The sequence below is a fragment of the Adiantum capillus-veneris genome, chromosome 18 (genome assembly GCF_014529385.1).
Source record: "Adiantum capillus-veneris isolate H3 chromosome 18, ASM1452938v2, whole genome shotgun sequence".
NCBI classification, from domain to species: domain Eukaryota; kingdom Viridiplantae; phylum Streptophyta; class Polypodiopsida; order Polypodiales; family Pteridaceae; genus Adiantum; species Adiantum capillus-veneris.
The window spans coordinates 135,800,128-135,820,814 of record NC_140948.1 but is presented as its reverse complement, the minus strand read 5'-3'; the positions used below and the strand labels follow the sequence as shown (position 1 = coordinate 135,820,814).

Here is a 20,687-nt window from a genome sequence, read left to right as displayed (position 1 = left end):
CTGGAGGAAATGAAGTGATTGGGACATCTTATTTCAATAAGAGCTGTCATGATATCTCATATGGATAAATTTGTCCACACTTTGTAGCTTTTCAGATGTCACTTTGAGGCAAGCCCAAAAATCATTAGACTCAACAGCTATATAAATCCATTTAGCATCTAGCTTAACAACCAACTTTTCAAGATCTAACACTCCCAGTCCTCCTCTAGGTTTGTCCATGCATCATATTTTCTAGGAAACCTTGGGGACTTTGGTTCCTAGATCATACCTCCCTAGAGAAATCTTCTAGCAAGCTTGATGGCCTAGTGCAATTGACTATTATATGGCTTCCAACAAGAAATGAAGTAAATCAAGGAGGGCAGTAGGTAATGGTTTAGGAAAAAGGCTCTAAAGGACAATTTTTGCTGCATGTTTTGCCATTGAAAGAACTTTTTCCTAAATTTTTCAAGGACCCACTGCCATATCTGCTCCATTAAGACTCTAAACCCCATAGGAGTTCCCAAGAGAATAAAATTTGTCCATCTTGAACAATTTGGCATCCAACATTAGTAATTTGAGCTAGGCAAATCTCCATTAGAAGATTTGAAGCCAATCTTAGTGTGATTAATACTGGAACCACTTGCTAAGCAAAACAAATCTAGAAAATCAAGTAAACACCATCAACTAGCATCAATGCATGGATATCATCAGCAAAGTGTTGCAGGCATAAGGCACTGAGGCTCCCTGGATATTGATACCTTTGATCTTGAAGATATGGCAAAGAGCAGAGAAGCAAAAAGGTAGCCCTGCCTAATTGATCTCCAAAAGTGAATTGCATTTGTAAGGTCACCATTAACAAAAATCCTTGCATAAGCATTACCAAACAAAACATGTACAATCTTTAGGAAGTTCTTCCAAAACCAATGTCATGCAGAGACTAAAGAATGAAGTCCCACTCCACCCTATCATATGCCTTGTCAAAGTATACTTTTGGAAAGTAAAATTCCTAACTAGATTCAATAGCATGGTCTATTCCTTTTCACAGGGTAATGATAGCACCAAGAATAAATTTGCCTCTTATGAACCCTCTTTGCTCTTTAAGAATAATCTGATCCATCAAAGGGCTAATTCTTCTAGCAAGACACAGGGCAAATATCTTATAGCGGGTTGTCAGACAAGTAATAGGCCTCCAGTTACTCAAATCCTCCTTGCTTCCTTTTTTTCTGGATAATTTCTACAACACCAATGTTGATACTAGCAAGAAGAGCCCCTTCCTAATAGCTTCCAATTACTCAAATCCTCCTTGCTTCCTTTTTTTCTGGATAATTTCTACAACACCAATGTTGATACTAGCAAGAAGAGCCCCTTCCTAATAGCTTCTTGCCAAATACTAGAGAGATATGGTACTAGGAAGTCATGATATTCCAAAAAGAACTCATTAGGAATTCCATCAATACTAGGAGACTTACCACCTTTCAGGTTAGGAATTGCTTCTCTAAGCTCCCCCTCAGAGATGGGCTGATCCAAAAGCATAGCAGTTTGAGAAGAAACAATTTTCTTTCTCTTCAGAGCCACCTGAGCTCTTGCTTCCTAGATTTCCCTATTTCTCTTGAGGGGATCTGAGAAGATATCGGAGAAAAAATTGTGAGCAATAGCCATGTTCTCTTTGTGAGAAGTGGCTAAAGAACCTGACTCGTCTTTTAGAAAGGGGATAAAATAATTCGATTGTTTTCTTTTCCGATTGATCAAACATATTTTTGGTAGGTCCATCCAACTTACCAGTATAAACCTCTCTAGTAAATACAAGTACACTACTAGATTCTAAGAGCTCTTTCTACCTTGACTCTCTCTCAGAGACAAAAGCTTAGGAGGAGGAGGATCTGAGTAAGGGATACTTTCTTCTAGTTTAAGAATTTGGCCAGCTATCATCATTCTACTCTTAGCCTTGTTCTCCTTGGCAATCTTCTTGTAAGTGTGCAAGATTTTTTGAACTCTCTTAACTAACTTTTCCCAAGCACTAAAGGCTGAATTGACATTACAAAACTCAGAGCTAAAGATACTTTTAAGTTTTTCTCTTCTGAATTTCAACGTAAGCAGTAACTGATCAATATGGACCTACCTAGCTCTACGATTATTTTTTATCTATTAAGTTCAATGGCTTATGATCAGATAGCAAGAGAGAAGATTCTGACTTAGAATCCACATGCCAATGGTCTTGAAGCAAGCTAACTATTGTATAAAGTTTTTCCAATCTTGTAGCTCTTTAGCAGAAACCACCTCGCATATTGCTCCAAGTACATCAACTATTCTCTGATACATCCAAAAGGTCAAGCTTAATGGTCATGTCATCCAGACTTCTGAAGGAGTATGAGCGGAAGTGCGACACGAGAGAGAGTGCGAGAAGAAGAGCACGACGATATGGTGAACTCGCTCTACTGTAATGTGTAGAGCATAGTGAGTTCTTATTAGGTTTTTACAAAAGAATATGTGTACATACCTAGCGGCCCGCCCACTTACCTGGGAGACCACATTGGGCTTTATACCCCAACAACCTCCCACTTAAAGTCCAATGTGGTACTTTAAGTGTGAGAGAAGCTACTATACAAGCTAATATACAAGAGATGTAGAGAAGTGATGTACTACCCTACACCTAACTGCTTGCGAAAATGCGCAAAGCTCTCTGAGGGAAGTCCTTTTGTAAGTAGATCAGTAGGATTTTCTGTGGTGTGAACTTTGACAAGCTGAAGTTGCTTATCCTCGAGCATTTCCCTGATGAAATGATACTTCACATCCACATGCTTTGTCTTTGAGTGATAAACTGGATTGCGAGCCAATTGTATAGCACTTTGACTATCACAATATAACACAGGCATCTCTTCTTTGATTCCCAAATCTGTTACTAGTCGATTAAGCCAAACTAATTCTTTGCATGCCTCTGATGCTGCAACATATTCAGCCTCTGTAGTAGACTGAGTAACACAATCTTCTAATCTAGAACGCCATGATACTGCTCCACCAGCCAATGTAAAGACATACCCTGACGTAGACCTTCGGTTGTCTAAGTCACCTGCATAATCTGAGTCTGTAAAACCCTTTACACTTAGCTCCTGACTCCCATAGCATATACGCATACTCTTTGTAGCTTTCAGGTATCTCAATATTCCTTTCACTGCCTCCCAATGTTTCTTGCCTGGGTTTGACATGTATCGACTTACTACTCCCACTGCAAATGCAATGTCTGGGCGAGTAGCAATCATTGCATACATCAAACTACCCACTGCAGACGCATATGGAATATTATCCATTTCAGCCTGTTCTTCCTCAGACACAAGACAATCTTGTTTGCTAAGTTTCACATATGGTGGCAATGGAACACTCAGTGCCTTTCCCTTCTCCATATTGAAACGTTGCAAAACCTTGTCAATATACTTTGTTTGAGATAACCGAATCAACTTCTTTGATCTGTCTCTCTCAATGCGCATACCAAGTATATGACTTGCCTCACCCATGTCTTTCATGTCAAACGATTTTGCCATCGAGAGAGAGAGAGAGAGAGAGAGAGAGAGAGAGAGAGAGATCTTTTCAAAGATGATTCATAAACATTTTGTATACTTTAAGTTATGAAAAAGTAGTGTTGTCCACCCATCTCTCTCTCTCTCTCTCTCTCTCTCTCTCTCTCTCTCTCTCTCTCTAAATTTGTGAGATATGCTAGATTATGTTAATCAAGTGGGTGTGATTGATTTAATTAATAAAAAACTATCTATGATTTATTGGAACAATTATTTATCAAAAATAACAAAAGCTTTGTAATTTTAATAGAAAATATATAAATGTACACAAATTTTTCTATTTTGGCTCGAAATCATTGTGCGATAATACTATAGACAATAACAAAGGCTATAACCTCCTCCTCTCCCTCGCACCCCCCTTCACACGTTGCATCCATTGTTATTTTAAGGCATTATGGGTGCAAGTGGAGCTAGTGTTTTGTGTTGTGTGGAGTGAAGAGTGAAGAGTGCTTTCATTACTTAAAACTGCTTTGAACAAGAGCTCCTTTATTGTTCTCTTTGCTCAACACTGTTTTTGTGACAAGAAAGCTCCTTGGCACCACTATGTGAAGCCTTTCAAAATATGCAAAGAATGTATGGATGCAGTCCCTCGGATGAAATGTGTGCGCTATTCGGGGGAAGCATGTGACCCTCTTAATATGCGAAGAATGAATGGATGCAGTCGCTCCAGTGAAATGTGATGTTGCTCTGGGAAAGGGTACGAGCCTCTTTAATGTGCATGGTACGTGTATTACGTATAGTCAACACTAGTGATAGAATGGTCACACACTTTTTGTAATTTGATTTATTCAAATAATCATTGTTCCATGTTTCAATACCATTTTTGTCAATTTTTCATAAAATATAAAATATGTTCTTTATATGTTGTTAATAAGAAAAATAGATAGAAACATTCAAATTTGAATGTCTTAGCACCAAGTGAGGGTTCGATAATGAGGGCAATGATCGTTGTGCTAATTATAGCGGTAATAAACATGGTAAAAAAAGCACCAATATTCGCGGTGATACTTGAACACCGAAATTTTGGTGTCTTGTCCCTTTCTAGAACTCTTCTTTGGAGAGCCTAGTTTGGACTCTTTCTCTATAAAGCGCGATAAAATGCCACAATAAACGTTTTCATAGTTTCATAGTGAAATTGGGTACATAGATTGACAATACATCGTGCTTGTTCACCACATGGTATCCATCACCACTTTCCTTTCAAAGTTAGTGCGAAGGCGACATTTCTCATGCAAGGTGAGCCTATGGTGACTAGCCAATGGTAGTGGTAGGGAATGCCATGCTGCATTATAGACCTGCTAAGTTTGTGAAAGGGAGAGGATGACCTTTCCATGTTGTCAATTAGTGGAGGAGGACCTTGCAATGCTCCTATATTTGCCACCGTGGACAAGAGTCTGATATTTAACATCGATTGTAAGTCGTTGTGTGCTCTTGAGAGACATGTGGGCATTCGTTTGCATAATTATATGCCTCCTTTTTTATTTTCCAAACCTTTTGTCTCTGTCTCTCTCTCTCTCTCTCTCTCTCTCTCTCTCTCTCTCTCTCTCTCTCTTTTGGGGAGGGGGGGAGTGTTCTTCTTCTATTCACCAAAGATAAATGTAGCAGATGTTTCTTTCCTAAAATTGTCAGACATATATTTTGGACATGTAAGCTAGTAAGGGAATGGTGGAAATGGGTCCAATGGATGTGGTCTACTACTTGGGGAATTTTTGTCACAAAGTTTAAACTTACTTTCCTCAAACTTAAAGTGCCTGAGTATCCTAGTTTGGCTCCTGCTTTGGTTTTTGTTTAGCAAGCTTGTAGAGTATGGTTCTTGTGGTTGGTCGGGGATATGAGGAATCGAACACTCTCTCTCTCTCTCTCTCTCTCTCTCTCTCTCTCCCCCCCCCCCCCCCCCCCCCTTTGGTGAAAATATTTTCTCTATATTACATTTCGATACATATGTTCCATCTTTTACATGAGAACGATGAGGAATTGAAGGAGTGACCATTGAATGACATAGTGTACATATGTAGTTTGCATAATGAAAAGTTTACAAAACCAAGGATGCATATGGTAAAATTCAGAGTGACGAAAAAATTGTAGAGAAGCTATAGGACGTGGTTTAATAAGATGTAAGTACAACCATCTAGTGATAACTAGTGATGGCAATCTACTAGCTTAGTGATTGGTGTTAAGTCTAGCTGGTGCTAAAGAATAGCCGGAGCAACCTGCTCTTGTATGGTCAGAGAAGCCCAAGTTGAGTTTGCTGGGGCGGCGGCCTCCGAGGCGCGATGACAATTGGCCGAATGCATCCTCGTACAGGTAAATAGGTTTGGCCACATGATTGTATGTGGAGGCAAAGATCGGGTACGTTAGCAGGTTTGGCACGGAGGGCACCACATCGTGCTTGTTCACCACACGGTAGCTCAGCCCGGTATCCATCACCACTCGCCTCTCAAAGTCCAGTGCGAAGGCGGTATTTCCCACGTGAGGTGAGTCGATGGTGATGCAGCCGATGGTAGTGCTAGGGAACGCTACCTCTCGGCACCACATTGAGCACAGCGTGGCCAGAGCCCCGCCCAAGCTATGGCCCACGCACAACACACTGCACACGTCACGGGGCTGCATGCCCAGATTTTGCAGCACCAGGCGCAGGTTTTGAGAGGGAATGGTGGTATCCGTGACATCCTTGAGCGCTAGCTGGAAGCCGCGGTGTGCTCGGATTGCGGCGGGTGACGTGTACACGGCCTTGTCGCTGGTGTCGTACAGCTTCACAGGCTCTTGCCCCTCTGCCAAGTCAGTTAGCACATCCGCGAAGCCCGTGCTCCACTCAGTAGGCTCCGTCCCCCTGAAGGCCATCACCACGGTCTCATCGTGTCCGTCTGGCCCATCGCGCCCCCGAAGAGATGCGAGGTGTCGATGATGTTGTGGACGAGTTGGCTGTGCTCCACCATCTCAAACCGGTCTTTCATGCTGGAGCTCTGGTAGGCAACCGCTGCCATCTCTATGAATGGCAGGATCTCTTCCAGCACCTCCTCGCATCCTCCCCAATATCGTCAGCATGCCCTGCATACTGATCGATGGAGTCGAGCTCGTCGTCGGAGTCGTATGCCACTGTGTGCTGCGGAGAGAGAGCTCACAAGGAACTTTGGATGACTTACGATATGGATACTTTTGACATGTTAGGGCTTTTGCTAGATAGAAGTTGGAAAAACAACTCATGGAACTAGCAAATGTGAGGTTTTTTAGTTTAATTACTAGATGCAACTAGCAAAGTGAAGGTTCTTATGAATTTGTTATATAGTAGTATATTGTTTGCTAGATGGAAGTAGCAATATCATAGGAGCTTACCAAAATTGCTAGATAGTAACGTTGTGTAGTTGCTACTTGGAAGTAGCAATTTGAAATTCCAATATAGTTACTATATAGCAATTTTGGTTTTCCATATTCAATATACATTCGTAGCAATATACCCCTTACGACTAGGACTAGGGCAATTAATATCTTTGATATCTTCAAAATTCTCTAAGTTCAAAAAATTGAAAGTATTTTTTGTTTAAAAACATAGAAAAAACTCTCAAGAGGAGCGTCGAATTTTAAACTCGTAGCTTTGTAGCATTACTTTGGTAAAAGTCTAGTAAAAAAGAGGATAGGCTTGGAGTTTAATACTTGCAGCTTTCTAGCTCTTGTGCACAGACAAATTAATGTCAGTGAAAGCCTTGGGGAGATGTATGCTACAATGTGCAATCGTAGAGATCTCTCTCTCTCTCTCTCTCTCTCTCTCTCTCTCTCTCTCTCTCTCTCTCTCTCCATGTTCCTCAAAAAACCATTATGATAGCTTATCTCGCACTCTTAATTTGATACGTGTAATCGTAGACATCTCTCTCTCTCTCTCTCTCTCTCTCTCTCCCCATCTCCATGTTCCTCTAGTAAAAACCATTCTTTTATCTTGTATTTCACTCTTAATTTGATATGCCCTCCCAAAACTTATTGTAGGCTCTTCATCCTCACGACGTCCCCCCCGCCCCCCCCCCCCCCCCCCCCGAAAAAAAAAACACACACACATTGACTTAAAATGCTCAGGGATGCAAATTTTGTGCATCTCCTCTCATTTATCTTCACTACAAATTGTTGTAACATGAATCTGGCTCTCGCTCCTCCATTCTTGTCTTTTAGAGGTTTTAGTTGCCTATCAAGTGTTTAGTAGTGTGTGGCCTTTGTAGTGAGTGTGGTTTGTTATTATTCACTTGTAGGCAATGTGAGTCCATAGTTGGAATGACAAAAGAGATTTCCCTTCTAGGATCCTCGGAAGGAAGGCCAAGGGCCTTGAGACATAACCTTGAGACATAGCGTTTGGTGTTGAGAAGGGGTGAACGGGCAAGGAGCTCAAGTAGCATGATCGACGGTTGCTAAAGACAACATTGTGTCATTGTACTATTCATGTTTTACTTAAACTTTTGCATGGGGTTGTTCATCCCTTTTTGGCTTCCACAGTCCCTAGAAGGTGGTATTAATGAATAAAGGAGGGGAGGGGGGGATTTCACTTCAGCATTTCCTTTAGCTTAGTCCTTACCTCTCTCCATAATAGGGTTGCCCATTTCTCATTGAAGGGTTTATATGCTGGTTGGTTTTCTTGTGGTTGTGTAGTTTCCTTGTAAGAGGAGGATTGCTTTCTTGTCTTTCTCAGTGTTTAGTATACTGCAAGCATCATGTTCTACTTCTATATCTGACTCCATTGTCTCACTACCTTCAATGAAGGGAAGTAGACTCCCTCAAAAAGATGGTAATTTATGAGACAACATAAGCGGTAGGAAGGTGCAATTATTTTTTAAAGCTATTGGAGGGTATGTAGTGCAATAGATCCACCATTTGTGCTTAGCCCCATTCCTTCATACATATGCCCCAAGACTACTAGACACCATTCTCTCTCAGAAATACACCTATTATGATGTTGTTTTCACAGGATGGCACTCTAGGCATGTATTATTTTTTAAAAATATAAGAGACTGTAGAACGATCCTATGCTTATGAGTTGCAATCTCCAATAGAAATGATTTCTTTAGCATATAGCCAGAATGCAATATCCAAGGCTATCTAAAAAGAGACCCATCATTTGGATCCAGATATATAAGCTTACATTTATTAAAGCACACTTGTTACTAACCTATCCTCAAAACTATGTTAGAGCAAGAGCTTTAAATGAAGCAAGTTGAGGGATTTATTTCTACGGAACTATGATGCAAAACGGGAGGTAATCTTTGCGGTGGTTTCAAGTGGATGCTTGAGTTTACAAAGAGCATAACCTAATGATAGCAGCATGTGCGTGAGCCAGACTTCCATAAAGTATTTTCAATACGAAGATAAAGTCTTCCATAACCGTTAGCATACATATATCAAAGGAGAATAGAAGCCCAGAGGAAGGAAATTGGTTCCCAACCTCTCTATATGGATGTGTGGCCATTTTAAAAGAAAGGCTCACTTTATGGGTCCAAAAGAGAGGAGAGAAGGCCTTGAGGCACCTTGTGATTGATCAAAATGGATATGATGTATTTGATTCCATATTTGCTTCTTTGTATTACAATATTATGGACAATATGGAGGATTGTGCCAACTCTAAACAACATAGAAGCTCTCTACTATATTGACTCCACCGAAGGAAAGCCTTCAAATTGTAGCCCCAGCCTTGAGATTTAGACCGTCTACGTTCCTTGTGCTCCATGACTACAACGACAAGCACAAAGCGATCTTTGCAACCTCAAGCACGTCTTGTGTGTGTGTGTGTGTGTGTGTGTGTGTGTGTGTGTGTGTGTGTGTGTGTGTGTGTGTGTGTGTGTGTGTGAGAGAGAGAGAGAGAGAGAGAGAGAGAACTGTTAGACCTTTTCCATGCATGTGTGTCATTAGCTCTTCCGTATTATGACATCAAATTCAACATTTTATGACACCAAGAAGAGATCCATTCTCTCTCAAGACTGTTTATAGGTCGGATGATTTCATATAGAATTCAAGTTCATAATCACCCACAAAGGCATTGGACGATTGAAGCACCAACAAACGTGCAAGTCAGAGCCATTAGGTCCTTGTGATCACTACGAACGTCTACCATTGTCCCTCATCTTTGTCCGTTGGGACCTACATCGTCCATCATAAAAACCTCGTCATTTTAACTCCCCAACTTATGGTATTCTCATTTCTCAATAAGAGAATCATTTTAATGTATAAAGTATTCACCCTTCCCTTTCAATTTTTAACGTTGTTCTACGCCTGCTCCATATCTACGCTTCGCAACATAACGCCGGCCTACCGACTGTTAGCAGTAACCTAACTCGGATACCATTTTTTGGAGCTCTCATTGTAAAAACATTTATTATTTTGATGAATCGAGAATATTGTAACTCCTATTTTCCAAATAAATATTGTAATTGATGAGCCGGGGCTACAAGCTTTCAGATTGTATCAACCTGTCTTTAGTTAGAGCTCCCCGATTATTACTTTTGACCACCAAAAACCTTGGCTAAGGTATAAAAGCCAATTTTTGTAAATTTCTCATAAGTTTTGGATAATAAAATACAGTGTGAGCTAACATCGTTCACTTCTCTCCTTCTCGCGCTTGCTACTCCCTCCTCGATTGTCACATTGTAGTCGCGTATGTTGCCTTGCAACCGCAAGTAAGAGCTCTACGCATTGACGTAAGCATTTCACGGTATTTCATAGCTTTTGGCGTTGCCGACTAATCTCATCATAAGTAGGAATTTACACTTCAAAAAAATAAAATAAAATTTACACCATTGTTCCTCACATTCGTTCAGCAAAATCTGCAAAACAGGCTTGGGATATTCTAGCAGGTCTTTATTCAAACCGCAATGAGGCTAAAATTGCTTTGCTGCATAAAGAGCTGGAGTCGAAGATTATGCATGAGAAAGATGATATGGACACTTTTCTTGCTGGTGTCAAGAACAACTTATTTCTGCAGGTGAAGTCATTTCAGACAGTTCCCTTGTGCAGACTGTTCTTGATGCCTTATAACCAGATTCTTACCAAACTTTTGCTAGAACTTGGAGACTTATGACCCAAGGAAATCCTGAAGTTGTCAAGTTTGATGCATTATGCACATTGTTGTTGCAAGAGTCACTTTCCAGAAATAAAAGGACTAGGCATGCCTGCGTGCAGTTGAACATGCTTTCATTGCTTCTCAAAGAAAGGGTGGTAACAGCAATGCAGCCACTTCTTATGGTTCTGCTGCGAGTGGAAAAAATTTTGTTCCTAATGCTTCTGCTGACAACAATTTGTCTAGAACTTCTGGTGATAAGGGCAAAAAGAAGATGCGTTGCCATTATTGTAAAGCTAATGATCACTTGATCAAGTCGTGTCCTAAGTTGAAGGCCAAAGAGTCTAAGAAGAAAGAGGGTGGTTCCAATGCAATTCAATTTTTGAAAGGCAACCGATGCTCAAGATGGAATTCTTTTAAGGTAAAAACTTGAGAATAGCAAAATCAGGGTATACCCGATAGTCGATTGCTACTGGGGTGTCCATGGTAGCTTCTTCATCGACTTCGTCTCACTATTTTTGTACACTATGAGTTGCAAAGAGGGTGTTAGAGGTATGGCATCTCAAGTAAATTGCCCGATATAAACCCATTATTTATTTTGGCTTTTAGGGTTTTATTTTACTTATTTGTGGGTATGGAATCAAAGTCTGAAGTCGTGGCATAGGTAGCCCAAGGTTTTTCACTCAAGTATATCGTTCCTCACTTGCAACCACACATCAATGCTAAATTGTGTCCAAAAATTTCTATGGCATGGCCAGCCAAGCAAGACTAGTTTTTTCTAGTTTGGTTTCTCTATCTTTGGAAGTTATTGTGACACGCCCGACAAAAAAAAACCCTGCTTAGAACCTTAGAAGGTAATGCTAGTGCTCAAAAAAACCGTTTTTCCAAAAAATTGGCAAACCAACAGATGGGAAACAATAGCGGTAAGTTGGCTAAATTTAAAGGTTTTCTCACCTTCAAATTCAAATTTAGAGGTCAATCTCAAAATTTATAGGGGGATTACACTAATCCTAGGCCATGGAACTTCAACCTAGAGCATAGGAGGACATTGGACGGACACACTTCAACTTCACTTGCGAATCTGCGATAGTGGCCGGACAGACTTATCAAGAAGTGCGAAACCTGCAGAGCTTAACGCTGAAGCTCTAAATTGAAGATTGAGCAGTGTGGTGGACTGCAAAGAGAGGATCTACGCTTTGAATCTCCCGACTCTCGTGATTCAGGTCAGCAAGCCGCAAGTTATGAGGTGTTTTCGATTCTGCATCAGTACCATCTTTGGCAAGGTTGACGTTATTGCTACTGTGTGAGTACCCTTCTCTCCTAGCTTTCCCTTTGTTTTCCCTTAGGAAATTGTTGATGTGGAGCGAGTTTATTGTAGCATATGCTCCCCATGGCTGGTGCAAGGAAGCTTTGGGATGTTTTAATCCACTGTGACAGCCTGTATCACAATCATGGATGTCATCATCTTGCGGGCAGCATGCATTGTCATGTCCACAGAGATAATGGGAGCAAAGAGCACCATTAAGATTCTCTGGACCTCATCCATGGTGATGAAGCCCTCGCTTTCTTTGTTGAGCAGGGCATGAAGAAGTCATCTACGGGAGTATTATCCTGCATCATGGCTTGCTTGTGCTTGGCAATTTATGCTAGTCGCAAGGGCATCCATCCGATGCTGGAGATAACTCATGTGCCGCTCTGTAAGTATGTCAAGCCATGATAGCCACGAAATGAAGTCACTGATGAACGGGAAAGCCACTTGCTCCATGTCCTTGAAAAGCTGCGGCAGAACCTGAACGCCTTTGTCGAGTTCGATGGCACGATCCCAGGAGTAGACAAGGCGGCTCATGACGTTGGTGGACATTTCAGCAACGCAGGAGCTGATGTTAACAGGGGTGGTGCCGCTGTGGGAGAGGACGGCCATCTTGTGCAAGAGATAACGCCAAGCTCTGGTGCTGATCGATGATGGAATCATTCAGGTAAAACAAGCCCCATACATTCCTTTACTTTGAAGGTTGATTTGTGTTGCAGTTAAACGATGGTTTCGAGTTTGGTTGACATTATTACATTCGAGCTCTGAGCAATCCCTTTTGGTTAACTTCCACAGAGTCAACTTTTAGTCTCTGTTAAATCAGAGTTTACTCAATTGTGATCTCAGGTTGCCTCAAACATAATGAACAATCACTAAATTGTGTAGGTAAAGAAGTCAATCGGAGATCTATGTTTGAAGTAACCTTCAAAAGTGAACCCAGACGCATTGCCGGATAATTTTAGAATGACTCAGCCTCTGACGCGACCTGTACTGTCAGTTGAACCGACAATAAATGTCTAGAGGCTTCATCCACATGACAGGTTTTACATCTTTGCTTCTAATGGGCTATGGGATCTTTTGAGCACTGACCCTGCTTGTGAGATTGTGGAGAAATATCCAAGATCAGTAGGCTATTGTCACTTTTTTCAGTTGTGTTAACAATAAACCTAGTAGCTTCTACCAATTAGGAGGGAAAGATGGAAACGATACGTAGGAGCTTTTAATTTCTTGCGCATATAAGTATATATTTTCACAAATTCGAAGGGCCCTGGCATAGCTTGGTTTATAATCATATATAATAATAGCTTTGTCATGGTGATGCATGGCTCTCTGTATGCAACGAATTGTCTTTACAGATTATATGATGACATTCACTTCGAATGCAGAAGCCACGAAAGTAAGGCATTGATTGAGTTTGACAGTAGATCGTGTGATTGAGTCTGAGGGTGTATACAATGACTTCTGAGGGTTACCTTCGACATAATTGAACTACATCATATATAGGAAGATGTAACCATGAGGAGATGCCTCTTTTTTATAATATACTCCTCAATTACATTAGATCATACAAGGCCATGCAGACTTCACATTGTGAAGTTTTCATCCGAGTTACGACCAGTTGATATTGTGCTAATTCTTTCTATCTTTTGTGGTGGGAGTATGCCCTATCAACTACCTCATTTTTGTGTTAATTTTTTCGATTTAATGCTTCTTTTAGTGTTAGGTTTCATTATGGTTGAGTCTGCCCTTGATCTCCGGAGTCATGACAGAAACTCAGCACGTTGAACTTTGTGTTGATGTATGCTCATGTGTGTGTGTGCGTGTGGTGTGTGTTGTGTTGGGGATCATATGTTAGTACCTAGTTCTACACCCACTATTGGGCACTGACGACGTTAGTGGGGATGTCGTGGTATTTAGTCAATACTATGCATGATGGAGCTAATGGTTATATTGTCTTGTGGATGACTACCATGGGTCTATACCTTGCACTTTTATTTAAGGGTGAATTTGGGCTTATCCTGGATTCATCTATGTATATATTTTTAAGTCGTATTGCGGACATGCAGACTTCACATTGTGAAGTTTTCGTCCGAGTTACGACCAGTTGATATTGTGCTAATTCTTTCTATCTTTTGTGGTGCGTATGCCCTATCAACTACCTCATTTTTGTGTTAATTTTTCCGATTTAATGCTTCTTTTAGTGCTAGGCTTCATTATGGCTGAGTCTGCACTTGATCTCCGGAGTCATGACAGAAACTCAGCACGTTGAACTTTGTGTTGATGTATGCTCATGTGTGTGTGCGTGTGGTGTGTGTTGTGTTGGGGAGCATAGTTAGTACCTAGTTCTACACCCACTATTGGGCACTGACGACGTTAGTGGGCACGTCGTGGTATTTATTCAATACTATGCATGATGGAGCTGATGGTTATATTGTCTTGTCGGTGACTACCATGGGTCTATACCTTGCACTTTCCTTCAAGGGTTATCCTGGATTTATCTATGTATATATTTTTAAGTCATATTGCGGACATGCAGACTTCACATTGTGAAGTTTTCGTCCGAGTTACGTTACGACCAGTTGATATTGTGCTAATTCTTTCTATCTTTTGTGGTGCATATGCCCTATCAACTACCTCATTTTTGTGCTAATTTTTCCGATTTAATGATTCTTTTAGTACTAGGCTTCATTATGGCTAAGTCTACCCTTGATCTACGGAGTCATGACAGAAAGTCAGCATGTTGAACTTTGTGTTGATGTATGCTCATGTGTGTGTGTGTGTGGTGTGTGTTGTGTTGGGGAGCATATGTTAATACCTAGTTCTACACCCACTATTGGGCACTGATGCTATTAGTGGGGATGTCGTGGTATTTAGTCAATACTATGCATGATGGAGCTGATGGTTATATTGTCTTGTGGGTGACTACCATGGGTCTATACCTTGCACTTTCCTTGAAGGGTGAATTTGGGCTTATCCTGGATTCATCTATGTATATATTATTAGGAGGTCATAACAGTTCGTCGAATCAAATGGCACAGAATACCTCATTGATATACGGAACATTATTCTTGTATATGTACTAGAAGTGGCAAACGATTGTAAATGCTTCCCGTGACTCCATAACCTAGCTTAAGTTAAGGTGACATTTTCCTTTGACGTGCTTGTTGCAAATCAAGCATAACTCACGTAGGAATTGTTAAATTCTTAAGTGAATTACAAGGCTTGATTGTACGTGGTTGTTTTTAAAGTTCTTATGTAAATAAATAATCATGGATTCTCTACGCTGTGTTTATTTGATTGCTTATATATATAGACGCAGGGTTGTAAGAGTGCAGGGATGAGTGTGAAGTGCTGAGCGAAGCAACATGGTGAAGCTAGATTTGGATTACTCGTGTAAGTCATTGCTCAAGGATAGACCGTAACAAATTGTACCGAGGACAAGGGTAACCCCTTGTGGCTTGATCTTGGAGCAGCAGGTGGAACTTGCAGCTTACATGGTGGGTTGATGTATGCGATGGGGATATTTCTTGTAGATCTATACTATTGCCTGTGGCAGTCGTGTTGGATTGATGGTTACCGTATGAGGACTATTTTGTAAGGTCAAAGGCTTTGCAAGGCAATTGTGAACCAAGCACAATACATCTGGCTATAGTTTTGTGCGGGCGTGTAGGGTTTCGGGTTACTTGAGAGTCAAGTCTCTTGCTATGAATTGTTCCAAATGCTGTGGGTTGATTGATTATTGAAAGTCCATATCAGGTATAAGTAGGTTGAGGTAATTTCGGGGGACACGCTGAGTAGGGCTAGGAATTTTCGTCTTGAAGTTACTAGATGAATTACTATTTTACATATTCGAGTTGCTAGATGTATTACTAGTTTCATAATACATCTCAAACTAGCAAGCTGTGAGCTTGAACTCTCTTGATTCATCTAGCAATTATCTTACCATATAGCTACTCAACTTACTATATAGTAAGAGGATTGCTACTTGAAGCATCTAGGAGTTGTCTCACGCTTACTAGTTTGCACTTTTGCTAGATGTGTGTATTGAAACTAGTAAAATATCTAGCAATTATATATTTTTTGCCATATGGTAAGCTGTCCAAAGCCCCTTGTGGAGGTGGGCATTCGTGTGCATAATTATATGCCTCCTCGTTGACATGTGTATTATCATTACGGGCTGCTATTCTAGTAGTAGTGATATTCAACGTCGCCGGTTGTACGTCTGGCTTTAGCTTTAATGGCCACATAATCACTAGTGTAATTAACAGAGGAGGTTAGAGGGGCAGCTCTCCTTTAGTAGAGTCTAATTGCTGCACAATACAGCTGATTATAATTAGAAGGGAGAGCAGGATTCTGCACTACAGCAAACGACAAGCAACGGACGCTAACTAGCGCCTCCTCGTTATATAGAAGTACAACACCGTAAAGCTGTGACGAAGAAGTACATCAAGAGGACTTGACTTGATTCTCTATTGCCCACCTTGATACGAAAATTGTCGATGACTATGTTAAGTTCTCACTACACTACAGTCTACATATATCCCTTAAACGCATTAACACGTGCTTATACTTTTAGTCCCCCCCGACCAATAAACATCTTTTACTTGTAAAGGGACAAATCGTTGGAGGTCGACACAATAGTATGAGGTTGAGACACTTTCTCTCCAAACTATGCCTGAATGTCCTCCTCTTATGAGCAAGTAGCCAACACAATTGTTGTGTAAAGGCCCATTTCTAAAAGGATACCAGTTAGGCCCGCAAGCAAGAAAAAGTTTCATTCATCAATTAGACAAATACAATGACTACACAAATTCTTCTTTTTTGTCGACTGTAACAACGTTTATGACAGGCCACACAGACAGTGAAACCCTAGTAGGATCCGGACAAGCTAACAAAGCTCTTACTAGGACAAGTTTAGATATCTAGTAGCCCTATAAACCCCAAAATTCAATTTTCCAAGTTCTCTTCAATGCTTGCTTTGAAAAAGTGGTAAGAAATAGCACATGGTTTGTTGACCCATGAGCCTAGGTTTTAGCAATCTTTTCAAAGCACTTCAAGCCTTAGAATGGGCTCACCGCGTGACTATGTAACTTCAATCACGAGGCATCCTTGTATACTTCGTACATATATTGTAACGTGGTGTGGACACCCTTGTAGAGCATATGTGGGGTTGTCATGGAGTACTTTTCTTTGTTAGAATCTTTTATTCTCTCTCTCTCTCTCTCTCTCTCTCTCTCTCTCTCTCTCTCTCTCTCACACACACACACACACACATATAAATTGATCTATTTTGTTTTTCTAAACTCTTCAAACATAGTTTCATATCTTGCCAATGAGAGTTCATGGAATAAATTTGCACTCATTAAAAATAAAAAGTTCATAATTTCTCCTTTATTTCTAGGAGAGTTTACTACACTACCTAAATCCCTTAGAAGCATTAACATGAGCATATACATTAAGTTTTAGCCCCCCTCCCATTGCCGCAAGAGCTCTGGTAGGAAAAGAAAATTCATTTGTGCAATCCTACACAATGAGTCTTCCAAACGGAAGTCTAGTTACGCTAATTTCCAAATTTTTATCACTATTTTTTCCAAATTCTTGGCAAAGCTCTTCCTTTTTTCTATTGCTCCGGTCAATAAGCATTCCTTTACTTGTAAAGAAACATAATTGTAGGAGGTTGAGACACAGTTTCCCCACGAACTATGCGTGAATGCCCTCTTTTTATGAGCAAGTAACCAACAAAATGGTTGTGTAAAGACCCATTTCTAAAAGGATATGAGCTAGAATCACAAGCGGCTAAAAGGTGCATTCATCAATTAGACAAGTACAATCACTATACAATTTTTTTTCGTCGACTTTAACAACGTTTATGACATGCCAGTCATAGGATGCAACCTTTTCTAACCACCTCTGACAAAGCTCTTACTACTAGCAGCACATGTCTAGATATGTAGTGCTATAAACCCCAAAATTGATTTTTCGAAGTTCGCATCAATGATCGCTTTGACAGAGGTGGTTAGAAACAACAACTGGTTTGTTGACCCATGAGCCTAAGCTGAGAAATCTTTTAAAAGCATTTCAAGCCTCAAAATGGGCTCAACATATCACTATGAAACGTGAATCAGAAGTCATCCTTGTATACTTCGTACATATATTGTACGTGGTGTGGATGCCCTAGCAAAGGGTATGAGGGGTTCTCATAGAGTACCTTTATTTGCTTGAATCTTTTAATTATTTCTCTCTCTCTCTCTCTCTCTCTCTCTCTCTCTCTCTCTCTCTCTCTCTCTCTCTCTCTCACACACACACACACACACACACACACAAAACACACACACACATTCCATTTTCTTTTTCTAAACTCTTCAAACATAGTTTGATATCTTGCCAAGGAGAGTTCATGGACCAAGTTGCATTTATTAAAAAAATAAAGATCATAATTTCTCCTTTATTTCTAGGTAAAATTTTATATATTGCATAATCAAACTCTAGTAGGTTATAAGGAATCAAAAATTTGTAGGCTTTCATGAAAGAAACCCATGTCAATTTGAAGAAGTGTTTGAATCAATAATAATTTTTTGGCTCTATACAATCCCATAAAGTTTTGATATAAATATTTAAACAAATGCACTCATTGAAGTGGCTTTGTATTCATTTTAATATCTAGTTTTTCAATCCTTTTAATAATGCATACCATTTTGTTTTGTTACCTATTCTTTTTCATTTTGGTCACTAGTATGCTTCAATCATTGCTGCATATCTTACTATTTGTTCCTACATTAGAAATTTCATATCTATACTCTCTATTTCAATCTCTAAAGTGACCTTCTCTCTCTCCCATTTGGTTTTGTTGCCTATTCATGTTGATCACTAGTATGCTTCAATTATTGCTACCCATCTTACTATTTGTCCATCTCTCTATTTAAATCTCTAAAGTGAAACACCCCCCCCCCCCCCCCCAAAAAAAAAAACAAAAAACAAATTGATACCTATACTAAAAGGCACACATATGTGACATAACCCATCCTCCTACGCCCTCCACCATGGAGCTTTCTTAATAGGAGCACTCAAAATCAAAAAGTCCACATAATCCGTAGAAGTCCCATAACAAAACTGATATTCATCTACTCACATATGGTCAGAGATCAACAAGCATGCCTAAGCCTATGGTCCCCCATGCTACACTCCCGTTTGGTTTTCCATAGCCTATAAGCTTTTTTATGGCCTTTGTCCACTTGATGGACTCTACCCTTGAACTCTATCCAATTGAAGTGTGATCTACTTTGCATAACCAAACTCTTTTAGGTTATGAATTTCATGGTTTTACTCTATTAGGCTATAAAGAATAAAATTTATCAGGCTTTCGTGAAACAAACACATGTCAATTTGAACAAGTGAATGAGTCACGGTGGCTTTCTAAAACAATAACAAAGTGATAAAATCATTAGGTTGAGTTTAACTAGAATGAGTGTTCGGGAAAGGATTGTCTCAGTTAAGCCTTGAGTTAATTGAAAATTAAGATTAGTCGGTTGCAAACCATGGTACAAGAAGAAAAACTAGTCAAATGTGTAAGAAAATAGTTCAAAAATCTCACAAATTTAAAAAAAATTGCTAGTATTTTTGGTTTTCTACTTTGCGAGAAGGAAACTCAATTGGCGGCCACTTAATAAAAGAGACTTTTTCAAACACTAACTGGAATTAAGCTATAGAATGCAAGAAAAGTCAAGCCATGTGAGGCTATGAAATGAAAGGTGAAATAAAAACAACTCATTAGTTTATATATGTATGTGTGTTGTGTGTGTGTGTGTGTGTGTGTATGTGTGTGTGTGTGTATAAGTATGTATAGGTTTACTTTAGCATTCTAAAACAATAGAATTCATAAAAAGGCAAGACATGTCAAGATATGAAATGAAAGGTGAAATAAAAATATCCATTAAATATTTTAAAATCGAAATAATATTTAAGGTAAGTCTCAATCATCATTGAAAGTATGTCTAACTCAACTCTCCTCTAAGGCTTCTTTTAGAAATCCAAAAAGTGTGTTTGAAAAAATTCACAAATTTGGACTCTATGCAAGCCCACATATTTTGATATATATATTCAAGGATATGCATTCATTAAATTGGCTTTGTATTCATTTCAATATCTAGCTTTTCTCCCCTTCTAATAATGTAGACCTTAGTGATGCTTGCCATTTTGCTCTCATGCTCCGTTACCTATTCATGTTGGCCACTAGTATGTTTCAATTATTGCTATCCATCTTACTATTTGTTCCTACATTAGAAAATTCATACCAATGGTCTCTTTTTCAATCTCTCTCTCTCTCTCTCTCTCTCTCTCTCTCTCTCTCTCTCTCTCTCTACATACATTTGTGTGTGTGTGTGTGTGTGTGTGTGTGTGTGTGTGTATGTATGTATGTATGTATGTATGTATATATATATATCACACACACACATATCAAAGATTATGTGTGGCAACGGTCCCAGCCACTCTGAAAGATTTTGTGCAACTATGGTCCCAGTCAGAGTCATACATTGCCGAAGGATGGATTGTGCAAGAGGCATTTGTTTACATTTCAGATTATTTGGCACAAGTTTATCCCTCACTACCTCCCATATGGTCAGATGAGGAGGATGCAAGGATGACTTCACACTTGTCAAGTGGAAATGAAAAAAAAATGAACATGGATATAGATCTATCACGAGTGGTCAATAAATTTTGCATCCTCAATTCAAAGGTTATAACCAAGTGGGTGGAATTGTCCACGGAAGCAATCACATGGAAGCAGGAGGACACCCCCACTTCC

The 20,687-nt window shown here is 39.9% G+C and overlaps 1 pseudogene; it reads right to left on the bottom strand.

The window, feature by feature from the left end:
- Positions 1-5,708: 5,708 nt before the first annotated feature.
- Positions 5,709-16,131, bottom strand: LOC147436482 (uncharacterized; annotated as a pseudogene).
- Positions 16,132-20,687: the final 4,556 nt, after the last annotated feature.